At 44.0% G+C, this 18,336-nt stretch overlaps 1 protein-coding gene across 1 annotated transcript in view; it reads right to left on the bottom strand.

Annotated features, from left to right (window-relative positions):
- Positions 1 to 15,615, bottom strand: part of CCSER2 (coiled-coil serine rich protein 2) — a 198,945-nt gene extending 183,330 nt beyond the window's left edge. The window contains exon 1 of the mRNA XM_063435387.1: positions 15,565 to 15,615. The gene's annotated coding sequence lies outside the window, so the exon portion shown is untranslated. The remainder of the gene's footprint in view (positions 1 to 15,564) is intronic.
- Between the last annotated feature and the right edge of the window lie 2,721 nt (positions 15,616 to 18,336).

Raw genomic sequence — 18,336 nt, 5'->3', positions numbered from 1 at the left:
GGTCACTCAATGTTCAGCAGATAAGGGGATAATTGTAACTGTTTGGGATTCCATTGTCCCCTCAGATTGTACCTCACACCTAATGTACAATTAATGGCGGCATAGGATATAGGACATTAATTGTAAATAGACCCCCGAATACGAGTGTCCTAACTAGTAGAATTATTTATATCCCTGCACCTGGTGAGAGTTCTGTGGACCCCTGGACACTGTACTTGGGTGAGTTGTAGTGATGTCGCGAACATAACATTTTCGGTTCGCGAATGGCGAACGCGAACTTCCGCAAATGTTCGCGAACCGGGCGAACCGCCATAGACTTCAATGGGCAGGCGAATTTTAAAACCCACAGGGACTCTTTCTGGCCACAATAGTGATGGAAAAGTTGTTTCTATGGGACTAACACCTGGACTGTGGCATGCCGGAGGGGGATCCATGGCAAAACTCCCATGGAAAATTACATAGTTGATGCAGAGTCTGGTTTTAATCCATAAAGGGCAGAAATCACCTAACATTCCTAAATCACAATGGATATGGACTGACACCTGACATATGACATATTGACACCTTGACATATGGATTGACACCTCTCCTCAGAGACCCTGATACACACTGACACAGAGCAAAATAGGGACTGTTCCCCCTACATAGGGTCACTTGGCAGATATGGATTGACACCTGTCCTCAGGGACCCTGATACACACTGACACAGAGCAGAATAGGGACTGTTCCCCCTACATAGGGTCACTTGGCAGATATGTATTGACACCTGTCCTCAGAGACCCTGACACACACTGACACAGAGCAGAATAGGGACTGTTCCCCCTACATAGGGTCACTTGGCAGATATGGATTGACACCTGTCCTCGGGGACCCTGATATACACTGACACAGAGCAGAATAGGGACTGTTCCCCCTACATAGGGTCACTTGGCAGATATGGATTGACACCTGTCCTCAGGGACCCTGATATACACTGACACAGAGCAGAATAGGGACTGTTACTCCTACATAAGGTCACTTGGCAGATATGGATTGACACCTGTCCTCAGAGACCCTGATACACACTGATACAGATCAGAATAGAGAATATTCACTAAATGCCAAACATTGTTATACAGGGGAATATTCAGTAAACAAGGATAAGGGGGGGGGGGGACCTACTGTCCTCCCCCCCGCACCCACCCGTGAGCGGCGGGTGGGGGCCATAAAAATAATGAGAGGGGGAGCTACTGTATGATGTTGTATCGATCAGGTAGTGTAAGGGTTACGCCCGCTTCACAGTGACATACCAAACTCCCCGTTTAACGCACCGCAAACAACCGCAAACAGTCCATTTGCACAACCGCAAACTCCCCATTTGCACAAGGTTGGATACCAAGCTAGCCATGTCCCGTTCCTTGTCCTCACTGATGTCATTGAAGGTCTCTTCCTCCACTGAGCCACGTACAACACCAAGGGTCCCCGAAAGGTGACAACAAGCCCCCTGGGACGCCTGCTGTGTTTGGTCTTCCACCTCCTCAAAGCCACCTTCCTCCTCTGACTCCTCTCTCTGCGTTGCCTCTCTCTGCGTTATTATAAGGTGTGTTAAGTAGTACTATTATTATCAGTTTAATCCCTGTTACGAGTAGAGGACTATTTCCTTGTTTCGCTAAACCCCTTCAAAGATGGAAAAAGTGTTATGAGTGGAAGAAACGAGGAAATGTGGTCAGGTGGTGGTGCCAGCCCCACCGAGGGCTTGTACCCAGGTATGCTAATAAACTGAAAAAAGAAAAAATCTAAAACTGGCATAGGAAAAGGTTAGACAACTATAATAAAGTGATACCTACAAATCCTAGTGAGCATAGGTGTATAATAGAGGGAGAAAGGGAAAGCAGAGTAATGCTTCCTAATACCGTGGTTAGTACCCTTTGTTAAAGTAAATTGAGTAATGGACAAAAGTCTTTATTGTATCATTTATAAATAACAAAGGGATACTATACTCATTCCCCTATAGTGGCTAATTGTGTAATAATGGTAATACTATTACCTATTATATAATATTGCATGGGGCAAGGAAATTCCCTCTAAATAGATGGGTATAAGCAGAGAGTATGGAGACCGGAGTGATGCTGTCATAAAAAGTGTAAATAAGGTGATATAAAGTTAAATGTATCACAGACACACAGACACCCTTTCTCTTAGCTAGTTTCCAGAAATGCTGGATAGGTAGAAGGGCTATAAAGACTCAGAGAGGTCTAAGAAGAATCCTCTAAACTAGCCCTAATCTCCTTAAACACCTTCAAGGGTGTTCTAAGCTAAAGCTCAATCTAAACGTTTAGATGACTGCCTGATTTCCCATTACAGATGCTGGCTTGGAATAACACTGTGCAAGACAAAGAGTGGCTCTAAGTGCCCATAGTGCAGTAAAGTGTCCCTAGTGAAGTGAAAAAGAGAATAACGAGCTGGCGCCCAAGAGAATAACGAGCTGGCGCCCTATCAGGGGACGTGTATATGGCCTCGATTTTAGGAACCGGGAGATGGAAAAAGATGCTTGGTCGGTCCTCCTACTTCAAATTTGGGGCACTGCGTGTGCAATCTAATGTGCCACCAGATAGGAGTGGTGTGTTAAGTAGTACTATTCCTATCAGTTTAATCCCTGTTATGTGCCTTTTTTTTGGTTTGGTTTTTGAAGCCACAGTGCAGCACCAGAGGCCCGAAAAATTAGGCATGTACACATGCCTGAATAATTAAGTATTGTTGCAGCCGCTGCTACAGAAAAATTGATGTTAGTTTCCCAGGCAGAAAGTGCCCTAAAACATTACGGCTTGAACCCTAGTTGGTGGCGGATAAGTCACGCAAGTCAACCGGCATTCAGAGCTGAAATACAGCAGCGTGTGGACCATTTTAGCCCAAGGCAGCTCATCTCATCAGGCCTTTTTTAGTCGAATGTATCGCCCACTGTCAGTCCCTTCGGGATCCATTCCTCATTCATCTTAAAAAAGGTGAGGTAATCTAGACTTTTTTGACCTAGGCGACTTCTCTTCTCAGTGACAATACCTCCTGCTGCACTGAAGGTCCTTTCTGACAGGACACTTGAAGCGGGGCAGGCCAGAAGTTCTATCGCAAATTGAGATAGATCAGGCCACAGGTCAAGCCTGCACACCTAGTAGTGAAGGGGTTCATCGCTCCTCAGAGTGTCGATATCTGCAGTTAAGGCGAGGTAGTCTGCTACCTGTCGGTCGAGTCGTTCTCTGAGGGTGGATCCCGAAGGGCTGTGGCGATGCGTAGGACTTAAAAAGCTCTGCATGTCCTCCATCAACAACACGTCTGTAAAGCGTCCTGTCCTTCCCGGTCTGGTCGTGGGAGGAGGAGGATTACTTTCACCTCTTCCCCTGTTAGATTCCCGTTGTGCTTTGACATCACCTTTATATGCTGTGTAAAGCATACTTTTTAATTTATTTTGCAAATGCTGCATCCTTTCCGACTTGTTGTAATTTGGTAACATTTCAGCCACTTTCTGCTCATACCGGGGGTCTAGTAGCGTGGACACCCAGTACAGGTCGTTCTCCTTCAGCCTTTTTATACGAGGGTCCCTCAACAGGCACGACAGCATGAAAGACCCCATTTGCACAAGGTTGGATGCCGAGCTACTCATTTCCTGTTCCTCCTCCTCAGTGATCTCAATGAAGGTATGTTCTTCCCCCCAGCCACGTACAACACCACGGGTACCAGATAGGTGACAACGAGCACCCTGGGATGCCTGTTGTGGTTGGTCTTCCTCCTCCTCCTCAAAGCCACATTCCTCCTCTGACTCCTCTTCCTCACAATCTTCTTCCAGCGTTTCCGCAGGTCCAGCAAGCGATGCTGATAAGGCTGTTTCTGGTGGTGATGGTGACCACAACTCTTCCTCCTCCTCTTCATGCTCATCTACAGCCTGATCCAGCACTCTTCGCAGGGCACGCTCCAAGAAGAAAACAAATGGTATGATGTCGCTGATGGTGCCTTCGGTGCGACTGACTAGGTTTGTCACCTCCTCAAAAGGACGCATGAGCCTACAGGCATTGCGCATGAGCATCCAGTAACGTGGCAAAAAAATTCCCAGCTCGCCAGAGGCTGTTCTAGCACCCCGGTCATACAAATATTCATTAATGGCTTTTTTCTTGTTGGAGCAGGCGGTCGAACATTAGGAGTGTTGAATTCCAACGTGTCGGGCTGTCGCAAATCAAGCTTCTCACTGGCATGTTGTTTCACCGCTGGATATCTGCATAGTGCGCGGTGGCCGTGTAGGAACGCCTGAAATGGCCACACACCTTCCTGGCCTGCTTCAGGACGTCCTGTAAGCCTGTGTACTTATGCACAAAGCGTTGTACGATCAGATTACACACATGTGCCATGCACGGCACATGTGTCAACTTGCCCAACTTCAATGCCGCCAACAAATTTACCTGCCCTGACCATGCTTTGTAGACCAGGAATCATTGGTCAGATGGACCCTTGCCCCAACACTGTGTGCCAGACATGCCATTACTTCCTTTTGCACAATCGAGTACAGGTTGAGGATTGCCTTTTGTGAAAAGAAATTTAGTCCGGGTACCTTCCACTGCGGTGTCCCAATAGCTACAAATTTTTGAACGCCTCAGACTCCACCAGCTTGTATGGTAAAAGCTGGCGGGCTAATAGTTCAGACAAGCCAGCTGTCAGACGCCGGGCAAGGGGGTGACTTTCTGACATTGGCTTCTTACGCTCAAACATGTCCTTGACACACACCTGACTGTGGGCAGATGAGCGGGAACTGCTCAAGGCGAGAGACGGAGTGGCGGATGGTTGAGAGGGGGCAAGGAGGAAAGCAGTGGTTGATGTGGCTGAAGATGCTGGACCAGGAGGAGGATGGCGGCTTTGAGTTTGTGTGCTGCTTGTACTCATGTGTTGATCCCATAGGCGTTTGTGATATGCTATCATGTGCCTACGCAAAGCAGTTGTACCTAGGTGGGTGTTGGACTTCCCACGACTCAGTTTCTTTTGGCACAGGTTGCAAATGGCATCGCTGTTGTCAGAGGCTGACACACAAAAAAAATTCCACACTGCTGAGCTCTGCAATGACAGCATTCTGGTGGTGGACACAGCATGCGTTGATTGGCGTGCTGTTGGGCTGACCCCGGGTGCCGATGCATGCTGTCTGACTGTGCCACTAGCTCCTTGCGACGACCTCCCCCTGCTTCCAACTTGTCTCCTCCTCCTCTCTGTCTCCCCATCTGAACTTTCTCCCTGTTCTTCTTCTTGCCGAGCGGGCACCCACGTGACATCCATGGACGCATCATCATCATCAACCGCTTCACTTGTATCTGACAACTCAGCAAAGGAAGCAGCAGCAGGTACAACATCATCTTCATCATACCGTACGTCCATGTGTGTAATGCTGCCTGACTGAGACATATCCCTGTTATCTACATCCTCTGGCAATAATGGTTGCGCATCACTCATTTCTTCAAACGGATGTGTAAATAACTCCTCTGACAGATAAAGTGAAGCGGCTGTGGTGCTAGTGTTGGTGGTGGCGGCAGGCGGGTGAGTGGTATCTTGAGAGGTGCCCGAAGCTAAGCAGGAGGAGGATGGTGCGTCAAGGTTCCAAGCGGAATCTGTAGAAGATTGGGTGTCCTGTATTAGCCAGTCAACTATGTCCTCAGAACTTTTCAAGTTCAGGGTACGTGGCCTCTGAAAACTGGGCATTATTCTAGGGAAAAAGGGAATCACAGCACCACGACCACGATGGCCCCTGCGGGGTGGCCTGCCTCTGCCTGTCATTTGTTTTTGGATTAGTGGTACTATGCGTGCAAGCTACTGTGAGACCAGATATGAGTGGCACTGTGCAGTGGCAGAGCTTGGCAGAGTACACGCTGTAGGCCTGACACACCCGCTTGAAGACAACTAACTGCTATTCAATCTATAACAGTGAAAACATTTTTTTTGTTTTTAAATGCACGCTATTGTAACACCAGATATGAGTGGCAATGTGCACTGGCAGAGGTTGACAGAGTACACGCTGTAGGCCTGACACACCCGCTTGAAGACAACTAACTGCTATTCAATCTATAACAGTGAAAAACGTTTTTGGGTTTTTAAATGCATGCTATTGTGACACCAGATATGAGTGGCACTGTGCACTGGCAGAGGTTGGCAGAGTAGACGCTGTAGGCCTGACACACCCGCTTGAAGACAACTAACTGCTATTCAATCTATAACAGTAAAAAAAAAAATTCTGTTTTTAAATGCACGCTATTGTGACACAGATATGAGTGGCAATGTGCACTGGCAGAGGTTGGCAGAGTAGACGCTGTAGGCCTGACACACACGCTTGAAGACAACTAACTGCTATTCAATCTATAACAGTGTAAAAAATGTTTTGGGTTTTAAATGCACGCTATTGTGACACCAGATATGAGTGGCACTGTGCACTGGCAGAGTACACGCTGTAGGCCTGACACCCGCTTGCAGACAACTAACTGCTATTCAATCTATAACAGTGTAAAAAATGTTTTTGGTTTTTAATGCACGCTATTGTGACACCAGATATGAGTGGCACTGTGCACTGGCAGAGGTTGGCAGAGTACACGCTGTAGGCGTGACACCCGCTTGCAGACAACTAACTGCTATTCAATCTATAACAGTGAAAAAAGTTTTTTGTTTTTTAAATGCAATCTATTGTGACACCAGATATGAGTGGCAATGTGCACTGGCAGAGGTTGGCAGAGTAGACGCTGTAGGCCTGACACACACGCTTGAAGACAACTAACTGCTATTCAATCTATAACAGTGTAAAAAATGTTTTTGGTTTTAAATGCACGCTATTGTGACACCAGATATGAGTGGCACTGTGCACTGCCAGAGGTTGGCAGAGTACACGCTGTAGGCCTGACACCCGCTTGCAGACAACTAACTGCTATTAAATCTATAACAGTGTAAAAAATGTTTTTGGTTTTAAATGCACGCTATTGTGACACCAGATATGAGTGGCACTGTGCACTGGCAGAGGTTGGCAGAGTACACGCTGTAGGCGTGACACCCGCTTGCAGACAACTAACTGCTATTCAATCTATAACAGTGAAAAAAGTTTTTGGGTTTTTAAATTCAATCTATTGCGACACCAGATATGAGTGGCAATGTGCACCGGCAGAGGTTGGCAGAGTAGACGCTGTAGGCCTGACACACACGCTTGAAGACAACTAACTGCTATTCAATCTATAACAGTGTAAAAAATGTTTTTTGGTTTTAAATGCACGCTATTGTGACACCAGATATGAGTGGCACTGTGCACTGGCAGAGGTTGGCAGAGTACACGCTGTAGGCCTGACACACACTTATGAAGGACACTGACTGCTATTATATTACAGTCAAAAAAGTTTTTGGGTTTTTAAATGCATGCTATTGTGACACCAGATAAGAGTGGCAATGTACACTGGCAGAGGTTGGCAGAGTAGACGCTGTAGGCCTGACACACCCGCTTGAAGACAACTAACTGCTATTCAATCTATAACAGTAAAAAAAAAAATTCTGTTTTTAAATGCACGCTATTGTGACACAGATATGAGTGGCAATGTGCACTGGCAGAGGTTGGCAAAGTACATGCTGTTGGCCTGACACACAGACGCTTGCAGACAACTAACTGCTACTCAATCTATTACAGTGAAAATTGTTTTTTTGTTTTTAAATGCACGCTATTGTGACACCAGATATGAGTGGCACTGTGCACTGGCAGAGGTTGGCAGAGTAGACGCTGTAGGCCTGACACACACGCTTGAAGACAACTAACTGCTATTCAATCTATAACAGTGAAAAAACGTTTTTTGTTTTTAAATGCAAGCTATTGTGACACCAGATATGAGTGGCACTGTGCACTGGCAGATGTTGGCAGAGTACACGCTGTAGGCCTGACACACAGACGCTTGCAGACAACTAACTGCTATTCAATCTATTACAGTGAAAAAAACATTTTTGTTTTTAAATGCAAGCTATTGTGACACCAGATATGAGTGGTGGCACTGGGAAAGTGGGCACAGTATTCACTGTGAGCCTGACACAGAAGCTGGCAGGCAGGCAACTGCAATTAGATTACACAGGAAAAAAAAGCAGACTGATGTTCTAGCCCTAAAAAGGGCTTTTTGGGGTGCTGTCCTTACAGCAGAGATCAGATGAGTCCTTCAGGACTGTAGTGGACACTGAATACACTAGCCTAGCTATCAATTTCCCTATCAAATCAGCAGCAGCTACACTGTCCCTCCTCTCACTAAGAATGCAGCTTCACAATGAATGTAAAATTGATGCTGTGGCGAAACCGACCTCGCCACGTGTCCTTGGAGGGGGCTGCTTTGCCGCCTCTTGCCTTTGGACTATGGACCAGACTTTATGTGAATGTGTTAACCCAGATAGCTATGCCATGGAGCCCATTTGTGTAGTTAAAGACTTCGGCTCCATGGCAATTGAACTGTGTGAATAGGATCTGCGCGCTATTCGGTAGTTTTGTGCGCTCAGATCCCAGCTATCTGGGGATATGTGAAATGTCTGTGTGTTATGTGTAAAAGGGGACTTTATGTATTTTAAAGTGTTTTATGTCTTTTTGCAACCATGTGCTCAATTGAGTCTGCCTCTAGCCCTGGATAATTGGATTACTTTCCCCTTTGTCTCCAGGATAGAGGCCTCTGTAAAACCTGTTTGAGCCAGATTGATATGCTACCAGTCAGGGGAACAAAATATACTTTTACTAACTTTTGAACCCCTGGTCTGATTCATGCCAATTTGGAATATGTTATTCCCCTTAATGGATTGATTGTGGATATGCATTTTTATGTGAATTTGATGTATGGTTTTGAAGTTATAAATATTGTGTAAAAAGTATATTTTAAACTGTATGAATAATGGGATGCTATTGGTTATTTTCAACCTCCCCCTGGGTGTGTTCTGTTTGTACCTGACTGTAATAAAAACCAGGCTGGGATTGCCAGCCTCAGTTCCTGTTTTACCCTCAAAGTGAAGTGTCTCATTATTGGGGGAAGGATTTATTGCATGCTGTTCCAGTTGACTGCTAGGAGTGTAAGCCTATTCGTATGGTTCCTATTCAACGGTCTACAGCATTCCTATGCTTGAGAAGATTCATATGCTGCATCGGTTCAGTGATTGTGGTGTCTGCCAGAGTGCTTGGAGTCCTCAGGAAGCGATAGGAGCATCCATTAACGGAGGTACCAAGTCGGGGTGCCAGGCGATCCGTTACAGATGCTGTACAGGAGGTGGGAGGGTCTGGAAGGGAGGGTCTGCTGCTGATTGGCTGGAATGTGTCTGCTGACTGTGAGGCACAGGGTCAAAGTTTACTCAATGATGACGAATAGGGGGCGGATCGAACCGCGCATATGTTCACCCACCATGGCGAACGCGAACACGCTATGTTCGCCAGGAACTATTCGCCAGCGAACCGTTTGGTACATCACTAGTGAGTTGGGGCTAGTAGTGTTTAGCAGGCCAAATAACCCCCTTGATGTGTACTTAAGTGCTTGGCACTCTTGGGGACAAGCCATCCTTGGGCATGCTAAGTGTGATTTGCTTGTATATTACCGTGTTTCCCCGAAAATAAGACCTACCCCGAAAATAAGCCCTAGCTGAATTTTCGGGGTGGGCTGCAATATAAGCCCTACCCCGAAAATAAGACCTAGGCATTTTACCTTTGCGGCCCGGCGGGACTTCCTTCTTCTAGGAGGAGGAGGGGGAGGAGCGTTGCGGGCCTCGGCATCGCGCAGCGTGATGACGACGTGCGCAGCATGATGACGACGTGCGCAGCGCCGTCAGTCTGCCTTCACGGATCTTCAGCGGAAGGATCCATTCCGGGCAGTGAGGCACCCAGTGGTCGGACTCTTTGAACGGTGAGTAGATACCGGTATTTTATGTCTGGGACTTAATTCATTAAAGGGGGGGAGAGGGGGGGTGAATTAATTAAAGGGGGGGGGTGAATTAATTAAAGGGGGGTGAATTAATTAAAGGGGGGTGAATTAATTAAAGGAGGGGTGGATTAATTAAAGGGGAGGTGGATTAATTAAAGGGGTGGTGGATTAATTAAAGGGGTGGTGGATTAATTAGAGGGGGTGGATTAATTAGAGAGGGATGGCTTAATTAAAGAGGTGGTGGATTAATTAAAGGGGTGGTGGATTAATTAGAGGGGGGTGGATTAATTAGAGGGGGTGGATTTATTAAAGGGGTGGATTAATCAGAGGGGGTGGATTTATTAAAGGAGGGGTGGATTTATTAGAGGGGGTGGATTTATTAAAGGGGGTGGATTTATTAAAGGAGGGGTGGATTTATTAGAGGGGGGTGGATTTATTAAAGGGGGGTGGATTTATTAAAGGGGGGTGGATTTATTAAAGGGGGTGGATTTATTAAAGGGGGGTGGATTAATTAGAGGGGGTGGATTAATTAGAGGGGGGTGGATTAATTAAAGAGGGGGTGGATTAATTAAAGGGGTGGTGGATTAATTAAAGAGGGGGTGGATTAATTAGAGGGGGGTGGATTAATTAAAGAGGGGGTGGATTAATTAATGAGGGGGTGGATTAATTAAAGGGGTGGTGGATTAATTAAAGAGGGGGTGGATTAATTAGAGGGGGTGGATTAATTAAAGAGGGGGTGGATTAATTAAAGGGGTGGTGGATTAATTAGAGGGGGTGGATTAATTAGAGGGGGTGGATTTATTAAAGGGGGGTGGATTAATTAGAGGGGGGTGGATTTATTAAAGGAGGGGTGGATTAATTAGAGGGGGTGGATTAATTAGAGGGGGTGGATTTATTAAAGGAGGGGTGGATTAATTAGAGGGGGTGGATTTATTAAAGGGGGGGTGGATTTATTAAAGGGGGGGTGGATTAATTAAAGGGGGGGTTCAATGTACATACCGGTACCGTAAATAAATAAGCCCTACCCTGAAAATAAGCCCTAGTGTGTTTGTTTGTGACTAAAATTAATATAAGACCCGGTCTTATTTTCGGAGAAACACGGTAGAGGTTTGATATTCATAATTCATATAAAAAATACACAAACATCTTCAGAAATATTTTTTTAATAAATATGTGTCAATAGTGTCAAACCATGAAGGTTTCAGTCACGCTGAAGTTGTTGGGAGGATTTTGTGGGATTGCCTGGAGAGAAAACCAACAGATTAAGGGAAACCGTAACTAAAGACAGAACATCTCGTCATGGAGATCTCTGGAACCTTACAGACTTGCCAATAGAACCTCAAATTATCCGGAACAGAGGGCTTGTAAGAGTCAACATACACTATAGAGGAACCTGTTCGATATATGACGGTGGACATGATTTTGAGAAATCACAAATGAAGTGGCAAGCCATAGATCATGTATCTATTCAAATTGGCATAAACTTAAAAAATAAAGAGAGTTTATTTGGATTCATACATTGGATTGGCTGGAACCTGAAGGGTTAAATAGAAACTTTGATCTGCTATTATTTTAATGAACATAGTTTCCTATGTTATGTTTTTTAATTAAGTTTCTTATATTTCATTCTTCTTTACTATTTTTCCTGTCATAGAACGAGCCATCATGGCTGACTATTGCTTGTTGCCCGTTTTAAATATACACGTCTGTTACTGTATCAAATTGGTATGTTTCATCCAAAGATATTATTCTATGTTACAAATTCTAGTGATTGTTTAACATGTCTGAAAGTATCAAGTTGTTTTGTATTCCTCACTGGTACTATATTAGATGGAGAACTTAAAGTGACACTATAGGCACCCAGACCACTTCAGCTTATTGAAGTGGTCTGGGTGCCAACTCCCATCACCCTTAACCCTGCAGTGGTAATTATTGCAGTTTTTATAATCTGCAATAATTACCTCTGAGGGTTAACTCATACTCTAGTGGCTGTTTACCAGGCAGCCACAATAGGGACTTCCAGAATTGAAACTGACTTTTGGTCCTATATCTGATGCTGGACGTCTTTACGCTCTGCATGAGGACCTCCAGCGTCAGATTTTCCCCATAGGAAAGCACTGAATAATGGGGAGATCCTTTTATATGGGAAGATCCTAATGTGAGCGGGGCCATTGCCGCGCATGCACACTAGGTCTCTGCCGGCGGGAGAGTAGCGTGTGCAGAGCTGAGCCAGCGCCGAGGGACATTGGTGCTGGACCCAGTTAAATGACTGAAGGGGTTATTAACCCCTTCTGTGCCACGGGAGGGTGCCTTGACAGAGGGGAAATCTATAGTGCCAGGGAAATGAGTTTGTTTTCCTGGCACTATAGTTTCCTTTTACACCGGCCCATCTGATGTATTGCTAATACATGCCCTCCAAATCCATTTAATCAGAAGGCTGTTATTGCAATATAATACATGCCATTTTTCAAGTTCATTTTTATTTGCAGAATTGTTTTTCTGTTAGTTTTCTTTTAAAGGACACTATAGGCACCCAGACCACCTCAGTTCACTGAAGTGGTCTGGGTGCAGTGTACCAGCACCCATAACCCTGAACAGGTAATTATTGCAGTTTTTAATAAACTGCAATAATGACCTGCTAGGGTTAACTCATCCTTTAGTGGCTGTCTACCAGACAGCCACTAGAGAGACTTCCAGGTGCTTAGATGACTTTTGGTCGCCTAAATGACACTGATGTCCTCACGCTATGCATGAGGACTTCCAATGTCACTGGAATCCCTATAGGAAAGCATTGAATATCCTAATGCAAGCGTAGCCATTGCCGTGCATGTGCATTAGGTCTCCCGTGCCGGCTGACGTAGTCATTAGTGAAGGTGGACCCGAGCCAGCAGATCAAAGTGTGAGAAATTAAGAAATGTAGTCATTTTGACAGTGGATATCATAATAATGTTAGCTTTATTGCAGAAAAACACACATTTGTATTCTGTGATGTCCCACAAGTACAAAGATATCCCGTATATAGGTCTCATTGTGTTTTTATTGATATTCTAATATAATCCAAAGGTACATTAAGATAAAATAGGGACCACTTTGTCTTATTGTCAAGCCTGAGGTTGACAACAGGCAGAGCTTCGCCATCGACTTTGGCCAAATCCCAGCAGCCGTCACAAGTGCCCAAGAGTACAACCCTAATACCGCTGCTGGCAGGTGCAATGCGAGGCACTGACTATGGCAACGGCTGAGACGGACAGTTTCAGGTAAGTATACCTACCTTCCACTGCACCCCACGGCCACTGGATTCTAATGGATGATGTCACCTTTGGAGTCTTCGAAAAAATGTCAAAGACCCCCGAAAGTGACAGATCTGCTTTCAACTATTCATAAACAGTTTCACCTTAAAGTAAGTTGGCATACACGACCTCCATTCACCATAATGACTTCATTGAGAGGAGGCCATTATTGTGCCCAGAGTGGTATTTCAAGGTGCCTAAAATCTAGAATGTTTTTCCACTGATTTTCAAAAGCCCCTCACCGGGTTATTCACTGAAACGAGGATTCAAGTGAATGAGTAGCCAAAGTAAAATCTTAGCTGGCTTAGAGAATTTTTCCAATTTTTTTAACCTTAAATCTGAAATTCACTTTGACAGTTATTCACTAAAGTGAAAATTGTCAGGAATTCAAAGTGAATTTCAACATTTAGGACAAATAAGATGATTTTGTTTTTGTTTTTCAGTTTGGCTAGTTTGGCATTAAAGGATCACTATAGGGTCAGGAACAAAAATATGTATTCCTGACCCTATAGTGTTAAAAACACAATTTGGGTGCTTGACCCCCCATAACCTCCTTAGAAAGGGTTAAGACATACCTTACCCCATCCCGATCTGCCTTCTTGGTGACATAATTAGAATTTACACTTTTTAGCCAATCCAATGCTTTCCCATAGGGGATGAGGCAGGATAGGGGCAGGCCAAACTCTGTTTTGGCCAATCAGCAGCTCCTCATAGAGATGCATTCAATCAATGCATCTCTATGAGGAAAATGCAGCGTCTTCATGCAGAGCGTGGAGACACTGAACGGCAGTGCTGTCTACTGTGCAGCACTGAGCCAGGAAGCACCTCCAGTGGCCATTTTTCTCTGAAAAGGCAGTGTTTTCATGAAAATGCCTGAAGGAAGCTATTATACTCACCAGAACAACTACATTAAGCCGTAGTTGTTCTTGTGACTATAGTGCCCCTTTAAATTTGAAATTCACTCAGAATTGATGACAAATCTCATTTTAGTGATCTGCAAATCTATACAGGAAATTATACAGCTGAAAACAAAAGACGGATTCTTTTTGAACAAGACATGACAGATCCCCTTTTGGCAGCTTAGTTGCCCCCAAGGTGGTCTGCTACAACTCAAAACAGTTTCAGTTACTCAAACCCAGTGTGCATGGCTAAAAGGCAAATTAATCTAATGTTCTAAGTAACTTGAAAATCCAATACTCTTTCAGAGTTAATCACTGAATAATGGTTCCTGAAAACCTCTATAATAATTCACTGACTGAAGGCTGACTGGTTTATAAATAGAACCATAACAATGAAACAGCATTGTTTTCAAGAAAACACACTTTAAGTATCTTATATTACATGGTATTGTAAGAGCAAAAAAAGTGATTCTTTGTTGAACTCATTCACGTATGCCCACCCAGAATCCCTTGCAGTGGTAACAACACTGCAAATGGGAGATTTCTTTGAGAAAAGCAAGTCTTATGGCTTGTTTGTGTGTGCAGATCTGTGTTCAATAATGTATTTTATTTACTATGATATTGTTATGTAAGAGTTGGCATCTTAGGGTTGACACTATGGATGGTGCTAAGGCTAGGGTAGTGTTGGAATTAAAGGGATGCTAAGGCACCCACACTGATTCATCTCAATAAAGTGGTCTGGGTGCAGTTCCCCATTCATTGTAACTGTTTAATGTTAAACATTACGACTTAGTAGATATAACTATGTATTAATTGCAGGGTTAAATACATATTTCGTGGCTGTTTTCCACCACTAGAGGTGCTTCTGCTGCAATAACCAGGTCAGACTCGGTAATGGAGTCAAATACTTCTCCTAGATCAGGATTTTATTGGCGTCCCGCATGCATACTAGTCTCCCAACGCCAGCAAGACGTAGACCGGCACTGCAAAGCCTAAAAGATGAGTAAAAATGCTTTTATTATTGAAGGGGCTGTAACCTAAACAGTTAGTAGTGCATAATAGCATTAGTAAGATATGTTTGTATTCCTGACAATACAGTGTTTTGGTTAAAGGTTAGTTCTACTGTAAGGGTAGTGTAAGAGTTAGCAGTTAGTCTAGTATAGCGTTATGTAGGAGTTAAAGGAATGCCCTGAGCACCATAACCACTACATAAAAGTTAATAGACAAACTGAGCTAAATACAGCCTGATTCAAAATCGCGGTCACTGGGCAGGCATGCTCAGCCAATGAGAACCCCGCTTACCTAAATAGATTTTCTTTGGAAAAAAAATTGGGAATAGCGCCTCGTCCGCAGGTGCCCAGGGGAACCCTTTCCTAAACAGTTTGAGAATATATATTTATAGCCGCAAATACACACACACACACACACACACACATATATAGTGCATCGCATGTTTTATTTAGATAGCTTTACCTTGCGTGTTCTTCCTGGACTCCTTGGAACTCACTGAGCAGAAATCCTCACATTCTAATAGTAAATCTCACACACTGGAAGCAGTCACAGGCCAAATCAGACGGATTTCCAGATGAACATGTAGCTGTAACCTAGCTCTGCTTTATGATGTCCACGAGTTATTCTCAGTGGTCATATTTTGTTTCATTACGCTGACTGTGTCCATTAATGCTCAGTGTTTCATACAATGTAATCCTATCTCTGGGATAAGTCACTCTCATGAACTCGGGAAACGAGTCATAATTCAGTAACTCCAGCTTGCTGTAAGTCTGCATGGAATGATGCGTCCTCTTCTCGTGTACATTTATAGTTTATTAGGATTACGCAGTGTGGGTCACACAAAACCTATTCCTTTTAGCAGGCTGGGTAAATAGTATACCCATTGTCTTTTAGAACTGCAACGGATCTGTCTGTCCAGGCTAGCTTTACAATGATATATGACTTACATTTTCCATTTTATTTGAAAGTCCCGTGGTATCTGTAAATCACTGCAATTTTGGAAAACAAAATGTATGACGCTTCATTAATTTAAAAGAACACTCCAAGCACCATAACCACTGCATTGTACTATTGTATTTTATGGTGCTATGATGACCCTGGAACCCCCCTGTGTATGTAATTAAATTGTTCGCTTGCAGCTTGTAAATTGTTCGCTTGTAGATCGACTTCTTACGTGGGGTCCACTGAGTGCTGCTCCATGCCTCTCTGCAGCCGGACGCTCTCTTCACTGAACTAAGCCTGGCGGTGCAGTGCTTGTGAGCGATCATCTAAAACTATCAGCTAATGAGTTTGCCCCGCATTGGCAGGACTTAGCTCAGGTCATTATCCTAAGAATGATCTTCTGACTCAACTGTAACAGGAGTGGGGCCTTGTATAGGTTTGCAATCACAACATATGGCCAACTTGCCTAGTGATCTGGTGGTGGCCATTTTCCAATGTCCACACATCTCTCCTACTGCCCCAGTATTGTTTGAAAGTGCACGAGTGATACAGGGTTCTCTTTCATATGCACTTCAGGCCTATGATATTTTGACTTGACCCCCACTCACTGCCAATGGCTGGAGAAAAGGGGGTGGGGGGCAATGCCATAATGCCCCCTCTACTATTATAGAGCAACTGGCATATCCTATCCATCTATTATTATTTAGCCCCCTTATGCTGCACATGGGTGGTGCAAGGGGGCTTAATGGCATGCCAACCCCATGTCCACTACCCCAGAGTATTCAATGTGCCCTCACTTGATGCAGTGGGCAGGTGTAGGTTTATATCACAAGCCCTTGTAGGAATAGAATTCTCAAGTTCCTCTAACCCTCTCTCCCAAAAAACAAACAATATAATATTTAAATCCAAGGCAACCATTGCAAATGAACAGGTGTTTTCCTCTCTGAGTGTTTTCTCTACTCTGACTGCCAGGTGCAAAGGACAGAGCTTATAACAATGATTAACAGGGAGCTAAGATGATTGATGAAGATGTGGATTTCTACATTTAAAGGGACAATATAGTCACCAGAACAACTACAGCTTAATGTAGTTATTCTGGTGATTATAATCAGTCACTGCAGGCATTTTCATGCAAACACTGCCTTTTCAGAGACAAGGCAGTATTTACATTGCCACCTAGAGACACCTCCAGTGGCCACTCCTCAGATGGCCACTGCAGGTGCTTCCTGGTGCAGTACTGTCCATAGTTACATAGTTACATAGTTACATAGTTAGATAGCTGAAAAGAGACTTGCGTCCATCAAGTTCAGCCTTCCTCACACCTGTTTTTTGCTGTTGATCCAAAAGAGAAAAAAAAAAAAAAAAACCCCAGTTTGAAGCACAATTTTGCAACAAGCTAGGACAAAAAATTCCTTATTGACCCCAGAATGGCAGTCAGATTTATCCTTGAATCAAGCAGTTATTACCCTACATTGAAAGATTATATCCTTGAATATTCTGTCTTTGCAAGTATGCATCTAGTAGCTGTTTGAACATCTGTATGGACTCTGATAAAACCACTTCTTCAGGCAGAGAATTCCACATCCTGATTGTTCTTACAGTAAAAAAACCTTTCCTTTGCCTTAGACGAAATCTTCTTTCTTCCAGTCTAAACGCATGGCCTCGTGTCCTATGTAAAGTCCGGTTTGTGAATAGATTTCCACACAATGGTTTGTATTGGCCCCGAATATATTTGTATAATGTTATCATATCCCCTCTCAGGCGACGTTTTTCTAAACTAAATAGGTTTAAATTTGTTAACCTTTCTTCATAGCTGATATGTTCCATTCCTTTTATTAATTTTGTAGCCCGCCTCTGCACTTTTTCTAGTGCCATGATATCCTTCTTTAGAACAGGTGCCCAAAATTGCACAGCATATTCAATATGTGGTCTTACCAGTGATTTATAGAGAGGCAAAATGATATTCTCGTCCCGAGAATGAATGCCCTTTTTCATGCATGACAATACCTTACTGGCCTTGGCCACTGCTGATTGACATTGCACATTGTTGCATAGTTTGTTGTCTATAACAATTCCCAAGTCCTTTTCGTGTGTTGTTATCCCTAATTCGCTTCCATTAAGGGTATACGTTGCTTGTGTATTCTTTACGCCGAAGTGCATAACTTTGCATTTTTCAACATTAAATTTCATCTGCCATTTGAGTGCCCAGTCCTCCAGTCTATCTAAATCCTTCTGCAGCAAAGTAATATCTTGCTCACATTGTATTATTTTACAAAGTTTTGTGTCATCTGC

The sequence above is a fragment of the Pelobates fuscus genome, chromosome 10 (assembly GCF_036172605.1).
Source record: "Pelobates fuscus isolate aPelFus1 chromosome 10, aPelFus1.pri, whole genome shotgun sequence".
NCBI classification, from domain to species: Eukaryota; Metazoa; Chordata; class Amphibia; order Anura; family Pelobatidae; genus Pelobates; species Pelobates fuscus.
The sequence above is the reverse complement of the archived record's forward strand: the minus strand, read 5'-3'. Positions and strand labels throughout refer to the sequence as shown.